Consider the following 14,339-nt stretch of genomic DNA (forward strand, 5'->3'; position numbering starts at 1 on the left):
CAACATTCATTCTCCAAAGGAGATAGTCAACATGGAAAAATGGCTTCAGTGCTTCTAAAGTGATATGGTCAGCAAGATCCCAACTCATCTCAACAGATAATACAACTGGTAAACAAACAAACAAAAAACAACCCAATACAAAAAGAACAGAATCCAAAACTAACTGACCCCTGAGTATCATATCCCTAATTTTGACTACTGCATGATCTTAAAAACCCTCTACACCTTTTGCCATTGTCTTAGTTAGGGTTTATTGCTATAAAGAGACACCATGACCAAGACTTATCAAGGAAAACATTTAATTGGGTCTTATAAATTAAAAAACATTTCATTTAAATACAGTTTGGGAGGTTTAGTCCATTATCACCGTGGCAGGAAACATGGCAGTCTGCAGGTAGACATGGTGCTGAAGAAGGAACTAAGAATTCTACATTTTGATCCAAAAACAGCCAGAAGGAAACTCTTCTATGCAGGCAGCCAGGTCTCATCCATACTGGATAGAGCCTGAGCATAGGAGAAGACCTCAAAGCCCACCTACACAGTAACACACTTCCTTCAACAAGGCCACAACTCTTAATAGTGCCATTTCCTATGAACCAAGCATATTCAAATCAACACAGCATTTATACTACAGGAAAGTACTCTATAATCTGTCAAAAGAGATTTGTAAGCATCAACCCAGCCACAGCACCACTGTCTACAAAGGTGCCCTGCTTACAAGATATGCTAGTGGAATGGTGACACAATACGTGTAGGAATTACCAAGCAATATCTTCTTTGACTGACAGTCCACTAGGAAACCCCATGAAAGAGGAGGCAGAAAGAGTTTAAGAAACAGAGGGAGCCTACTGGAGAGATGGCACAGCAGTTAAGAGCACTGACTGCTCTTCCAAAGATCCTGAGTTCAATTCCCAGCAACTACATGGTGGCTCACAACCATCTGTAGCAGAATCCAATGCCCTCTTCTGGTATGTCTGAAGACAGCTACAGCGTATTCACATACATTAAATAAATAAACAAACAAACAAACAAACAAAATCTTTCAAAAGAGAGAAAGAGACAGAGGAAGTAGGGGACATTGAAAAAACAAGACCCTGTAAACTAACAATGTCTGCACACATATGAACTCACAGAAACTGAGGCAGCATGCACAGGGCCTGCAGAGGTCTGTACCAGATTTGGTCCTAGAGCTGAAAAGAAAGTGAACACATGACCCCATTCCTAACCCACTACTAGCAACCTCCAGTTGATAACCACTTTAAAATGAAAGTTTGGGTTTTTTCCCCAAGGGAATCTCACTGGGGAAACAAACTACTCTTTAAGAGTAATCTGCATGCCCAGGAGTAAATGACCAACAGAAAACAAATTCAAAGGCATCTTTGGAGGTTCCTTGTCTCATAAAGTTGTATTGGAGACTTTCCATGTTTTTTCTCTAGGTCCTTTTATGAATATATTATGACTTCCAGTTTAGTGTTTTTATGGGATTCCTGAGTATGTGATGTGTGTATATCTATTTCTTGTGCTATGCCTTTCTTGGTCTCTTTTTTTTTTTTTTTTTTTGGCTTGTTTGTTTTGTCCTATTCTTATCCATTAGTCTTGTTTTATCATTAAAATAATACAATACAATACAGTACAGTACAGTACAGTGCAGTACAGTACAATACAATACAATACAATGCAGTACAATATTATTACCCTTTAGACGACTGTTATCTGTTAAAAGAAAAAAAGGAATATGGATGGGAAGGGAGGTGGGGAGAAACTGGGAGTAGAAGAGGGAGGAGAAATTATAATCAGGATATATTATGTAAGAAAAATGTATTTTTAATAAAAGGAGAAAATGATTAGTATACTGTCTAGTTTTTATTGTCAAGTTGACATAGGCTACCATCACCTTGGAAGTATGAATATAAATTGAGAATTTGCCTGTACAGATTGGTTTGTGGCATATGTGGAGCATTGTCTTTATTTCTGGTTGACATAGGAGGCCCAGGCCCACCGTTTGAAGTACTATGACCTGGGTTTTATAAAAGGGTAGCTCGGCAGGCCTGGGAGCAAACCAGCAAGCAGCATTCCTCGGTGGCGTCTGCTTCAAACTCCTACCTTAAGGTCTAGCCTTGGCTTCCCTCAGTGATAGACTGGAATCTGTCAGATGAAGTAAACCCTTTCATCTCCAAAATGCAACAGAAACTCAACGAAAAGCCTCTCGCCTCTCTGTCTCTCTGTCTTTCTCTGTCTCTCTCTCTGTCTGTCTCTCTGTCTCTCTCTCTGTCTGTCTCTATCTGTCTCTCTGTCTCTCCGTCTCTGTCTCTCTGTCTGCCTCTCTCTCTCTCTCTCTCTCTCTCTCTCTCTCATCAATCCAAGGAATCCTAGACATGACGATTAATTTCATATAAACTATTATAGGAGCAACCATTTCTTCATCTGATTTTTTTTCTGGGCAAGAAACTACTGCTATATACAAGACACCATGTTTGGCTTAATTTCAACACTGCAGCTGAAAGGCAATGCCTGGGCCAGAAGACAGAGATTTAAGAAAGGATTTCTGCTTCCTTGATTGCTTTCTTCCCTCAAATGAACATATTTGCAATCTATATATGAGAACATGACTAAAAGGTAGAATAGGACAGGGTCATGATTGGGACAACTGGAGTGGCCAGCCCACCCCCTCCTCATTGCCCCACTTCAGTTCCTGCCATGAGTCTTACACAAAGACCCTAGGCCAGAAGTTTGCTGGTGCCCTGCTTCTCAGGACCTCTTGCTTCTTTCTCTAAAGCTCACATCTATAAATTGACAACAAACTCCTTTTTTAACTCTTCCTCCTGTGAACAAGAGCTCCCGAAAGGACTGATGGAGCCTGGATGTGGTGGCAGACCCCTTTAAACTGAGTATTCGGGAAGCAAAGGCAAGAGGATCTCTGAGTTTGATGCCAGCTCAGTCTATAGAACCAATTCCAGGAAAGCCAGGGTTATACAAAGAAACCCTGTCTCAAAAAAACCAACACTCCCAGCCCCCTCCAAAATAGAACGATTGCTTACAGAAAGGGGTTGACATATCAGAACTCCAATACTCTGGAGAGATTGGAATGCTACAGGACTAGAGGACTAGAGGCTAACTAACTTGTCTACCAGGGCCAGCTCTAAGACACTGCCCCAGGCAAGGTGCGGGGTCTGCTCTCCCAAATGCTGAAGCCACCAAGGGGCAGGGCAAATAGCATAGGAAATGTATGAGCATCTGATCAGAAAGACACTGAAGATGAGAGGCATTTGTTACTTTCAACCATTAATGTGGAGGTGTCTGAGAGAATACCTCATGATGATCAATGGCCTCATAGAGAAACTGGAGAAATGTTCCTCTTTCTTGGGTCAAAAGTGTTGACTTAAAACCACATCTCTAACCTTAAGGGAATGAAAGATAGTTTTTTCTGAAATCATTTTGGGTGACCATGGCCTAGGAACACAGACTTTACCTCAAATTCATGTCCAAATGTAGAAACAGTTTCATGAAGTATTATAGCTTTATAGAACAAAAAGTCATAAATCAAAGCAAGTTTAAAATACCTTGGAGTTACAGCAGAGAAGTAGGTACATAGAAATTGAGGAATCTTTTTTATAGTCCCAAGATACTACTTAATAACCTTAATAAGCTTAGTTTTGAGGTTGGTAGAAGCCTGCAGTCTGGTAAATTAATAAATTTTTATCCATTAGTCACAGGATGTTAGTTCTGACACCACGGCAAGACTAATACTTGCCCCAGATAAGGTATTTAGCTTCTGGACCTACCACATTCCAGTCTTTCCACAGTGCTGAAATTCTAGTCACTCAGTTTCTGCAAATACCACTGCTTTTGGGGAATTCTCCTTTGTAATCCTCTTTGTTAGATAATCAAACATTTTTTGAGTGGGGGTCACATATTATTTATTAAATATCATAAGTTCCCACGTAGCTAAGCAACTCATTGCTAGGATCTGATGTAGAGGCTGGGTAGAGCAAGACAGCATCTTCTGGAAAGAAGAAGAGGTGATAAATGGAATCTTTTAAATTACCTGATATTAATACCAATAAAGACAGGGGAGATGTAAACTGAGGATAAAGCTAGCTCAGCAAGGTAACTTTATTTTCTTAATTACATACAAAGTATCTATTTACAAGCCTCATCCTACAGCTAAACTGCTAGCTCTTTGGAAGTGTCTATCTGTGTCATTCTACGGAGCTCCGAGCTCGTCTACCTTTCTCTTGAGCTCCTCCAAACCCAAAAGGGCTCCTCAGTTCTCTTTGTTAGAATAGTGCTTTGCCTGTGTCCTGCCAGCTGCTTTTCTGTTGCTCTTTTCTGTGTGTGTGTGTGTGTGTGTGTGTGTGTGTGTGTGTGTGTGTGTGTGTGAGAGAGAGAGAGAGAGAGAGAGAGAGAGAGAGAGACTATGAAAGGTCCAATTGCATATAAAAGAAGTCTACCTCCTCCCCTACACCCTTGGATGGGGATGAGGAGGTTCCAAGCCAAGTCAGTAGTGGTTAAACCATTTCAAGTTTATGGTGGGTTAGCTCTAGAGCACCCAGCTGACTTTGTCTGGGGTCATACATCAAGAAACACAAGCCTTCTCCCAAGCAACTTGCCTTAACATGGACAGGGACTTTCCCTGCATTAGCATTCTTATCTATGGAGGCATGCCTAAACTGCATCTCTTCAGAACACACCTAACAGAAACTGAATAATGCTATACCTATTTAAGCTTTAACATATTGCTAATAATTAGCGTTTCTACATACAATAATCAAATATCCTGTAACAGGTAAAAGCCACTAAGAAACAAAATCCTGGATGATGTTAAACCATCTGCTCATGATGCAGATCTGAATGATTTTCTTATGCTCTTTATCTGACATAGCACATGAACTGGGATGACTATATCTACAATCAAATAATTAAAGACACAATTTGACCTAATGGAGTGAAGCTAACAAGTGAAGGAAAGATGTATTTAAAATAACCAAAATGTACATATTTAACTAGATTGACTATATTTCCCTGTGTTTATAGTTATTTGTACTGTATGAGCTATCTTACTTATATTTAAGTGGCTGGAAATGACACCTCCAATCACTTTAGTATTGTCTTCCCTTTTTATTTGTAAAATGCAAACATTCTTTAATGATTTTTAAAAGGCTGGATAATTTCACTATAGAACTTTTTAGATAATAGTTAAAACTATAAACAGCAATACTTAATGTATAAATCAACATAGGTGTTGTTATTTAAGATTGCTATCTTCTGTATAATTCTAAACCTTTGGTTATCTACAGCTAGAGTAAAGAGAATTAAAGTTATATTTAAAAACTAGATTTTAAATTTTTATCCAAACTATACTGTGTAATGAGTATATATAGAACAGTAAAAACCTTGGATCTCTTAAATGTTAGTTTTGGAATAACGTATGGGCTTAGGGTAAGCTAGCAGTCATAACTACAAGGCATGATTAAATGAAAGGACATTATATCTTCACTTGTAACTTCTCTAAGACCAAGATTATTTTATCACTTAAAGATATATTGGTGGAACAACTAACTATCATAAAAAATTAAATCTAAAAACTTAAATCTAAGAAATATAAACATTGAGAGAAACATTTGGTTCTTGGGGTACTCAATTGTCAGCTAAGAGGAGTACCATCCAGCTACTTTAAGTCCATATGCGTGTGCTCTCAGACGATGAGAGAAAGCTCACTGTCTTCTAGGAAATGGGTTAAAATTATCTGGATACACTCCAGTTCTTTTAATAAGAATGAAATCTTCTGTGTGATTTTATTTTTCTTTTAAGTAATGAATTCCTGTCCAACCTGCCTCCCTGCCCTGGCCCCCCATCCCACTTCCCCCTCCCTCCCTCCCTTTGAGAAAGACTCTGTAGGTAATTTTGAATTTTAGTAACCAAAGTTAAAAGTATTTTACAATATTAGTTTACATTATTAGTTTATTTAAGACCAAGTCTTATAAACAAATTTAAATATTTGTCCATTAAAACAAGTTTTACAAGTTTAATTCACGAGGAGTTTTCTAAGTAGTGTTGACATAAAAACTATAGCTCTTGGGTGGCTGTAGAAATGGCTCAGCGGTTAAGAGCACTGACTGATCTTCCAAAGGTTCTGAGTTCAATTCCTAGCAACTACATGGTGGCTCACAGCCATCTGTAATAGGATCTGATGCCTTCTTCTGTGTGTCTGAAGACAGCTACAGTGTACTTATATACATAAAATAATTTTTTTAAAAACCCTACAGCTCTTATCTTAAAAAGGAATAAGTAATAATTTATTTTGGATCCATTTGAGTGGCTATGTCTCCAGAGAACAGATCTGTGTTATTACCAACTGTTCCAATGTAGAAGTAGTTTCATGACATTTTTATAGTTTTACAAGGCAAAGAAAGTCATACATCAAAGCAAGTTTAAAACACATTAGTAAGTTCAAAGAAGCAGGTACAAGGAGATGGGGGAGCTTAATCTACAGGCCAAGATGCTATCTGACATCACGCTTAGTTCTGGGGTTGGTGGGAGCTAATGATATACTAAGTCAATAATTTTAAACGGTCTTATTTATTATCAAAAGATGTCAGAGTCTGAGTAGGGCAACAGAAGGCTCTTCAGGAAGGCTAAAACTATCTCAGATAAATAGCCTGTAAAACTGCAAGATTCCAGTCTCTCCACAGTATTGAAATTACAATTGGAACATCAGTCTCTCTGCAAATCCAGACTTTTTCAGGAATTTGTCATTCATAGCCAGACACAGATCTTTTTTCAGAAACTGTCACTTATAGTATGTATCATTCTCTAAACAGATCTTCTTGTTGTTGTTGTTAAAGCAGTGACCCTCCAAAAAGGAAAAGGCTTTGTCCAATGAGGGGAAAAAACCCTAAAATTTAATCATAGGTTTTTAAAATCCATATACCAAAACAGTAAAATGCAGATAACAATTTTAATAAGGTCATTTTAAAATGAAAGTTCAGGGGGCTTTTTCTTTTTTTTTTTTTTAATTTATTTTTTTTTTAATGATAAAAACCAGAACATTTTGTTTTCTTACATTGCTAAGGGAATACAAACATTTTTTTTTATTATTAGGTATTTTCCTCGTTTACATTTTCAATGCTATCCCAAAGGTCCCCCATACCCACCCCCCCAATCCCCTACCCACCCCCTCCCCATTTTTGGCCCTGGCGTTCCCCTGTACTGGGGCATATAAAGTTTGCAAATCCAATGGGCCTCTCTTTGCAGTGATGGCCGACTAGGCCATCTTTTGATACATATGCAGCTAAAGACAAGAGCTCCCGGGTACTGGTTAGTTCATAATGTTGATCCACCTATAGGGTTGCAGATCCCTTTAGCTCCTTGGGTACTTTCTCTAGCTCCTCCATTGGGAGCCCTGTGATCCATCCATTAGCTGACTGTGATCATCCACTTCTGTGTTTGCTAGGCCCCGGCATAGTCTCACAAGAGAGAGCTATATCTGGGTCCTTTCAGCAAAATCTTGCTAGTGTATGCAATGGTGTCAGCATTTGGAAGCTGATTATGGGATGGATCCCTGCATATGGTAATCACTAGATGGTCCATCCTTTCGTCACAGCTCCAAATTTTGTCTCTGTAACTCCTTCCATGGGTGTTTTGTTCCCATTTCTAAGAAAGGGTAAAGTGTCCATACTTTGGTCTTCGTTCTTCTTGAATTTCATGCGTTTGGCAAGTTGTATCTTATATCTTGGGTATCCTAAGTTTCTGGGCTAATATCCACTTATCAGTGAGTACATATTGTGTGAGTTCCTTTGTGATTGGGTTACTTCACTCAGGATGATACCCTCCAGGTCCATCCATTTGCCTAGGAATTTCATAAATTCATTTTTTTAATAGCTGAGTAGTATTCCATTGTGTAAATGTACCACATTTTCTGTATCCATTCCTCTGTTGAGGGGCATCTGGGTTCTTTCCAGCTTCTGGCTATTATAAACAAGGCTGCTATGAACATAGTGGAGCATGTGTTCTTCTTACCAGTTGGGGCATCTTCTGGATATATGCCCAGGAGAGGTATTGCTGGATCCTCCGGTAGTACTATGTCCAATTTTCTGAGGAACCGCCAGACTGATTTCCAGAGTGGTTGTACAAGCCTGCAATCCCACCAACAATGGAGGAGTGTTCCTCTTTCTCCACATCCACGCCAGCATCTGCTGTCACCTGAATTTTTGATCTTAGCCATTCTGACTGGTGTGAGGTGGAATCTCAGGGTTGTTTTGATTTGCATTTCCCTGATGATTAAGGATGTTGAACATTTTTTCAGGTGCTTCTCTGCTATTCGGTATTCCTCAGGTGAGAATTCTTTGTTCAGTTCTGAGCCCCATTTTTTAATGGGGTTATTTGATTTTCTGAAGTCCACCTTCTTGAGTTCTTTATATATGTTGGATATTAGTCCCCTATCTGATTTAGGATAGGTAAAGATCCTTTCCCAGTCTGTTGGTGGTCTTTTTGTCTTATTGACGGTGTCTTTTGCCTTGCAGAAACTTTGGAGTTTCATTAGGTCCCATTTGTCGATTCTCGATCTTACAGCACAAGCCATTGCTGTTCTGTTCAGGAATTTTTCCCCTGTGCCCATATCTTCAAGGCTTTTCCCCCACTTTCTCCTCTATAAGTTTCAGTGTCTCTGGTTTTATGTGAAGTTCCTTGATCCACTTAGATTTGACCTTAGTACAAGGAGATAAGTATGGATCGATTCGCATTCTTCTACATGATAACAACCAGTTGTGCCAGCACCAATTGTTGAAAATGCTGTCTTTCTTCCACTGGATGGTTTTAGCTCCCTTGTGGAAGATCAAGTGACCATAGGTGTGTGGGTTCATTTCTGGGTCTTCAATTCTATTCCATTGGTCTACTGGTCTGTCTCTATACCAGTACCATGCAGTTTTTATCACAATTGCTCTGTAGTAAAGCTTTAGATCAGGCATGGTGATTCCACCAGAGGTTTTTTTATCCTTGAGAAGACTTTTTGCTATCCTAGGTTTTTTGTTATTCCAGATGAATTTGCAAATTGCTCCTTCTAATTCGTTGAAGAATTGAGTTGGAATTTTGATGGGGATTGCATTGAATCTGTAGATTGCTTTTGGCAAGATAGCCATTTTTACAATGTTGATCCTGCCAATCCATGAGCATGGGAGATCTTTCCATCTTCTCAGATCTTCTTTAATTTCTTTCTTCAGAGATTTGAAGTTTTTATCATATAGATCTTTCACTTCCTTAGTTAGAGTCACACCAAGATATTTTATATTATTTGTGACTATTGAGAAGGATGTTGATTCCCTAATTTCTTTCTCAGCCTGTTTATTCTTTGTATAGAGAAAGGCCATTGACTTGTTTGAGTTTACTTTATATCCAGCTACTTCACCGAAGCTGTTTATCAGGTTTAGGAGTTCTCTGGTAGAATTTTTAGGGTCACTTATATATACTATCATATCATCTGCAAAAAGTGATATTTTGACTTCCTCTTTTCCAATTTGTATCCCCTTGATCTCCTTTTGTTGTTGAATTGCTCTGGCTAATACTTCAAGTACTATGTTGAAAAGGTAGGGAGAAAGTGGGCAGCCTTGTCTAGTCCCTGATTTTAGTGGGATTGCTTCCAGCTTCTCTCCATTTACTTTGATGTTGGCTACTGGTTTGCTGTAGATTGCTTTTATCATGTTTAGGTATGGGCCTTGAATTCCTGATCTTTCCAACACTTTTATCATGAATGGGTGTTGGATCTTGTCAAGTGCTTTTTCTGCATCTAACGAGATGATCATGTGGTTTTTGTCTTTGAGTTTGTTTATATAATGGATTACATTGATGGATTTTCGTATATTAAACCATCCCTGCATCCCTGGAATAAAACCTACTTGGTCAGGATGGATGATTGCTTTAATGTGTTCTTGGATTCGGTTAGCAAGAATTTTATTGAGAATTTTTGCATCGATATTCATCAGAGAAATTGGTCTGAAGTTCTCTATCTTTGTTGGGTCTTTCTGTGGTTTAGGTATCAGAGTAATAGTGGCTTCATAAAATGAGTTGGGTAGAGTACCTTCTACTTCTATTTTGTGAAATAGTTTGTGCAGAACTGGAATTAGATCTTCTTTGAAGGTCTGATAGAACTCTGCACTAAACCCGTCTGGTCCTGGGCTTTTTTTGGCTGGGAGACTATTGATAACTGCTTCTATTTCTTTAGGTGATATGGGACTGTTTAGATGGTCAACTTGATCCTGATTCAACTTTGGTACCTGGTATCTGTCCAGAAATTTGTCCATTTCGTCCAGGTTTTCCAGTTTTGTTGAGTATAGCCTTTTGTAGAAGGATCTGATAGTGTTTTGGATTTCTTCAGGATCTGTTGTTATGTCTCCCTTTTCATTTCTGATTTTGTTAATTAGGATTTTGTCCCTGTGCCCTTTAGTAAGCCTAGCTAAGGGTTTATCTATCTTGTTGATTTTCTCAAAGAACCAACTCCTCGTTTGGTTAATTCTTTGAATAGTTCTTCTTGTTTCCACTTGGTTGATTTCACCCCTGAGTTTGATTATTTCCTGCCGTCTACTCCTCTTGGGTGAATTTGCTTCCTTTTTTTCTAGAGCTTTTAGATGTGTTGTCAAGCTGCTAGTATGTGCTCTCTCCCGTTTCTTCTTGGAGGCACTCAGAGTTATGAGTTTCCCTCTTAGAAATGCTTTCATTGTGTCCCATAGGTTTGGGTACGTTGTGGCTTCATTTTCATTAAACCCTAAAAAGTCTTTAATTTCTTTCTTTATTCCTTCCTTGACCAAGGTATCATTGAGAAGAGTGTTGTTCAGTTTTCACGTGAATGTTGGCTTTCCATTATTTATGTTGTTATTGAAGATCAGTCTTAGGCCATGGTGGTCTGATAGGATACATGGGACAATTTCAATATTTTTGTATCTGTTGAGGCCTGTTTTGTGACCAATTATATGGTCAATTTTGGAGAAGGTCCCGTGAGGTGCTGAGAAGAAGGTATATCCTTTTGTTTTAGGATAAAATGTTCTGTAGATATCTGTCAGGTCCATTTGTTTCATAACTTCTGTTAGTTTCACTGTGTCCCTGTTTAGTTTCTGTTTCCACGATCTGTCCATTGATGAAAGTGGTGTGTTGAAGTCTCCCACTATTATTGTGTGAGGTGCAACGTGTGCTTTGAGCTTTACTAAAGTGTCTTTAATGAATGTGGCTGCCCTTGCATTTGGAGCATAGATATTCAGAATTGAGAGTTCCTCTTGGAGGATTTTACCTTTGATGAGTATGAAGTGTCCCTCCTTGTCTTTTTTAATAACTTTGGGTTGGAAGTCGATTTTATCCGATATTAAAATGGCTACTCCAGCTTGTTTCTTCAGACCATTTGCTTGGAAAATTGTTTTCCAGCCTTTCACTCTGAGGTAGTGTCTGTCTTTTTCCCTGAGATGGGTTTCCTGTAAGCAGCAGAATGTTGGGTCCTATTTGTGTAGCCAGTCTGTTAGTCTATGTCTTTTTATTGGGGGGTTGAGACCATTGATATTAAGAGATATTAAGGAAAAGTAATTGTTGCTTCCTGTTGTTTTTGTTGTTAAAGTTGGCATTCTGTTCTTGTGGCTGTCTTCTTTTAGTTTTGTTGAGGGATTATCTTCTTGTTTTTTCTAGGGCGTGGTTCCCGTCCTTGTATTGGTTTTTTTCTGTCATTATCCTTTGAAGGGCTGGATTCGTGGAGAGATAATGGGTGAATTTAGTTTTGTCGTGGAATACTTTGGTTTCTCCATCTATGGTGATTGAGAGTTTGGCTGGGTATAGTAGCCTGGGCTGGAATTTGTGTTCTCTTAGTGTCTGTATAACATCTGTCCAGGCTCTTCTGGCTTTCATAGTCTCTGGTGAAAAATCTGGTGTAATTCTGATAGGCTTGCCTTTATATGTTACTTGACCTTTTTCCCTTACTGCTTTTAGTATTCTATCTTTATTTAGTGCTTTTGTTGTTCTGATTATTATGTGTCGGGAGGAATTTCTTTTCTGGTCCAGTCTATTTGAAGTTCTGTAGGCTTCTTGTATGTTCATGGGTATCTCTTTCTTTAGATTTGGGAAGTTTTCTTCAATAATCTTGTTGAAGATGTTTGCTGGTCCTTTGAGTTGAAAATCTTCATTCTCATCCACTCCTATTATCCGTAGGTTCGGTCTTCTCATTGTGTCCTGGATTTCCTGGATGTTTTGAGTTAGGATCTTTTTGCAATTTCCATTTTCTTTGATTGTTGTGCCGATGTTCTCTATGGAATCTTCTGCACCTGAGATTCTCTCTTCCATTTCTTGTATTCTGTTGCTGATGCTCGCATCTATGGTTCCAGATTTCTTTCCTAGTGTTTCTATCTCCACTGTTGCCTCACTTTGGGTTTTCTTTATTGTGTCTACTTCCCTTTTTAGGTCTTGGATGGTTTTATTCAATTCCATCACCTGTTTGGTTGTGTTTTCCTGCAATTCTTTAAGGGATTTTTGTGTTTCCTCTTTAATGTCTTCTACCTGTTTGGTTATGTTTTCCTGTAATTCTTTAAGGGATTTTTGTGTTTCCTCTTTAATGTCTTCTACTTGTTTAGCAGTGTTCTCCTGTATTTCTTTAAGTGAGTTATTTAAGTCCTTCTTGATGTCCTCTACCATCATCATGAGATATGCTTTTAAATCCAGGTCTAGCTTTTCAGGTGTGTTAGGGTGCCCTGGACTGGGCGAAGTGGGAGTGCTGGGTTCTGATGATGGTGAGTAGTCCTGGTTTCTGTTAGTAAGATTCTTACGTTTACCTTTCGCCATCTGGTAATCTCTGGAGTTAGTTGTTATAGTTGTCTCTGTTTAGAGATTGTTCCTCTGGTGATTTTGTTACACTATATCAGCAGACCAGGGAGACTAGCTCTCTTCCCTGAGTTTCAGTGGTCAGAGCAGTCTCTGCAGGCAAGCTCTCCTCTTTCAGGGAGGTGCACAGTTATCTGGTGTTTGGACCTCCTCCTGGCCGAAGATGAATGCCCAAAACAGGATCTTTCCCAGCAGCTGTGTTGCTTTGGCCTGCAGACTGCCTGCTGCGGAGTCCCAGAATCAAGGTGGCCCCCGCGGAACGTGAGGCAGAAGCCTCCTGTGCTGTGCGGACACCTGTGCTCTGACCAGGAAGGTGGCAGGTTGTCTGTAGCCGAAAATGGCGCCGCCTCAGAGGCTCTGTGGCTCTCGCCCGTTCCAGAAGCTGCTGGCCTCTGTGTTCCACACTCTCACCCGCAGACCGCCCGCCGCGGAGTCCCGGAACCAAGGTGGCCCCCACAGAACGTGAGGCAGAAGCCTCTCGGGCCGGGTGGACCCCTGTGCTCTCACCAGGAAGGTGGCCGGTTGTCTGGAGCCGGAAATGGCGCCGCCTCCCCACCCAGCTATTAAATGTCTATTATGTATGATTATACACACACACACACACACACATATATATGTGTGTGTGTGTGTGTATATACATATATATATATATGGTTATATGTTTTGCTGTTTTCATAATACATGTCAACATAGAAACCAGAGTACTCATCTTAAAGGGAACACATCTTAAAGGGTAAGATATACATACTCACACAGTACTGGTCTAGATGCTATTGAAGAATAAAAATTTTTACTGAACTCTTCTTCACCCCAGAACCCGACCCCTCCCATCTAGAGATTGTTCCCGGAACACTCCTGAACTCTTCACCCCAGAATGCATTCCTGAACTCCTCACCCTAGAGTTCGAACCCTCCCAACTAAAAACTGTTCCAAGAACATTTTTGAGATAAGGGCCTCCTGGAACAACCTCAAAATGAACCGGGTACATTGCCAAATGATAGGACATGACCCCTTAGTTACGTCGATTCCCTTGGCAGAACCCCTTGTCCCTTGGCAGAACCCCCTAGTGATGTAAACTTGTACTTTCCCTGCCCAGCTCTCCCCCCTTGAGTTTTACTATATAAGCCTGTGAAAAATTTGGCTGGTCGTCCATTCTCCTCTACACCACTAGGTGTATGAGTTTCGACCCCAGAGCTCTGGTCTATGTGCTTTCATGTTGCTGCTTTATTAAATCTTACCTTCTACATTTTATGTATGGTCTCAGTGTCTTCTTGGGTCCGCGGCTGTCCCGGGGCTTGAGTGCTTGAGTGAGGGTCTCCCTTCGGGGGTCTTTCACTATCTCTTTGGTCCTTATCCCACTTCTGGCCTGTATTGCTTGAGGATATACATTAACTTGACCCATATTTCTTGAGGACATACATTAACTTGACCCATATTTCTTGAGGACATACATTAACTTTAAGAGATGGTTGCTCCTTCGTAGGATATGATCTTCC

This window comes from Mus musculus, chromosome 19 (genome assembly GCF_000001635.26).
Source record: "Mus musculus strain C57BL/6J chromosome 19, GRCm38.p6 C57BL/6J".
Lineage (NCBI taxonomy): Eukaryota > Metazoa > Chordata > Mammalia > Rodentia > Muridae > Mus > Mus musculus.